This window comes from Prionailurus viverrinus, unplaced genomic scaffold (assembly GCF_022837055.1).
Source record: "Prionailurus viverrinus isolate Anna unplaced genomic scaffold, UM_Priviv_1.0 scaffold_69, whole genome shotgun sequence".
Lineage (NCBI taxonomy): Eukaryota > Metazoa > Chordata > Mammalia > Carnivora > Felidae > Prionailurus > Prionailurus viverrinus.
This window is the reverse complement of record NW_025927631.1, coordinates 495,145-497,835: the sequence shown is the minus strand read 5'-3', so window position 1 is coordinate 497,835 and position 2,691 is coordinate 495,145.

Genomic DNA, 2,691 nt, shown 5'->3' with positions numbered 1-2,691 from the left:
AGCCGGGCCTGGGAAATGACATGTGAGATTCCAAGTTCAATGCCGAGTCAGCATGCACCGCTCCTGGACCCCAGGCGCATGATGCTGTCCGACCTTGGAATTGGGTCCCCATGAGGAGAGAGCCTTAGCTAGGGTTAGGGTTCGGTCCAGGGACGTCGCCAGGGCCGAAGCGACTCCGGTCTCGTGATCTCCCTCAACGGCTGAAGTGAGGGCCCATGCCAGGAGGCGGCTCAAATGCAGGATTAGGTGTCGAGGCAGGCTTAGGTTTCGGGGGAGGGTCCGGGTTCGGGGTAGGGTTAGGGTTACGGTTAGGTCCCAGGAGGTTCCAGGCGCTGAACTCACAGCAAGGCAGTGGTCTCCCCGAAGGGCTGAGTTGAGGGCACAAGGGACGGTGCCGGTCAGGGTCACTCTTTGGCTGCCAAGACCACACACGTCGATAAGCCCCTGGTCGAGGAGGCCTCCGGAATCCTCTCGGGAGCTGCAGCCGGGCCTGGGAAACGACATGGTGAGCTCCCATGATCCTTGCCGAGTCAGCCTGCACCGCTTCTGGACCCCAGGCGCGTGATGCTGTCCAACCTTGGAATTGAGTCCACATGAGGAGAGAGCCTTAGCTAGGGTTAGGGTTCGGTCCAGGGACGATGCCAGGGCCGAAGCGACTCCGCTCTCGTGATCTCCCTCGGGGGCTGAAGTGAGGGCCCATGCCAGGAGGCGGCTCAAATGCAGGATAAGGGAACGAGGCAGGCTTACCTTTTGGTGGAGGCTAACGGTTCGGGGTAGGGTTAGGGTTAGGGTTAGGTCCCAGGAGGTTCCAGGCGCTGAAGTCACAGCAGGGCAGTGGTCTCCCTGAAGGGCTGAGTTGAGGGCACAAGGGACGGTGCCGGTCAGGGTCCCTCTTTGGCTGCCAAGACCACACGCGTCGATAAGCCCCTGGTCGAGGAGGCCTCCGGAATCCTCTCGGGAGCTGCAGCCGGCCTGGGAAACGACATGGTGAGCTTCCATGTTCCTTGCCGAGTCAGCTTGCACCGCTTCTGTTCCCTATGCGCGTGATGCTGTCCGTCCTTGGAATTGAGTCCACATGTGGAGAGAGCCTTAGCTAGGGTTAGGGTTCGGTCCAGGGACGATGCCAGGGCCGAAGCGACTCCGGTCTCGTGATCTCCCTCGGGGGCTGAAGTGAGGGCCCATGCCAGGAGGCGGCTCAAATGCAGGATAAGGGAACGAGGCAGGCTTACGTTTTGGTGGAGGCTAACGGTTCGGGGTAGGGTTAGGGTTAGGGTTAGGTCCCAGGAGGTTCCAGGCGCTGAACTCACAGCAGGGCAGTGGTCTCCCTGAAGGGCTGAGTTGAGGGCACAAGGGACGGTGCCGGTCAGGGTCCCTCTTTGGCTGCCAAGACCACACGCGTCGATAAGCCCCTGGTCGAGGAGGCCTCCGGAATCCTCTCGGGAGCTGCAGCCGGGCCTGGGAAACGACATTGTGAGCTTCCAGGTTCCTTGCCGAGTCAGCCTGCACCGCTTCTGTTCCCTATGCGCCTGATGCTGTCCGACCTTGGAATTGAGTCCACATGAGGAGAGAGCCTTAGCTAGGGTTAGGGTTCGGTCTAGGGACGACGCCTGGGCCGAAGGGACTCCAGTCTCGTGATCTCCCTCGAGGGCTGAAGTGAGGGCCCATGCCAGAAGGCGGCTCAAATGCAGGATAAGGGAACGTGGCAGATTTGGTTTCAGTGGAGGGTAACGGTTCGGGGAAGGGTTAGGGTTAGGGTTAGGTCCCAAGAGGTTCCAGACGCCAAACTCACAGCAGGGCAGTGTTCTTCCCGAAGGGCTTAGTTGCGGGCACAAGGGACGGTGCCGGTCAGGATCCCTCTTTGGCTACCAAGGCCACACACGTCGATAAGCCCCTGGTCGGGGAGGCCTCCGGAATCCTCTCGGGAGCTGCAGCCGGGCCTGGGAAACGACATGGTGAGCTTCCAGGTTCCTTGGCAAGTCAGCCTGCACCGCTTCTGGACCCCAGGCTCGTGATGCTGTCCTACCTTGGAATTGGGTCCCCATGCGGAGAGAGACTTATGTAGGGTTAGGGTTTGGTCCAGGGACGTCGCCAGGGCCGACGCGACTCCGGTCTCGTGATCTCCCTCGAGGCTTGAAGTGAGGGCCCATGCCAGAAGGCGGCTCAAATGCACGAATAGGGATCGAGGCTGGCTTACGTTTCGGTGGAGGGTCCTGGTTCGGGGTAGGTTTAGGGTTAGGGTTAGGTCCCAGGAGGTTCCAGGCGCTGAACTCACAGCAGGGCAGTGGTCTCCCCGAAGGGTTGAGTTGAAGCACAAGGGACCGTGCGGGTTAGGGTCCCTCTTTGGCTGTCAAGGCCACACACGTCGATAAGCCCCTGGTCGAGGAGGCCTCCGGAACCCTCTCTGGAGCTGTTGCCGGGCCTGGGAAACGACATGTGAGATTCCAAGTTCAATGCCGCGTCAGCATGCACCGCTACAGGACCCCAGGCGCATGATGCTGTCCGACCTTGGAATTCGGTCCCCATGAGGAGAGAGCCTTAGCTAGGGTTAGGGCTCAGTCCAGGGACGTCGCCAGGGCCGAAGCGACTCCGGTCTCGTGATCTCCCTCAAGGGCTGAAGTGAGGGCCCATGCCAGAAGGCGGCTCAAATGCAGGATTAGGTGTCGAGGCAGGCTTAGGTTTCGGGGGAGGGTC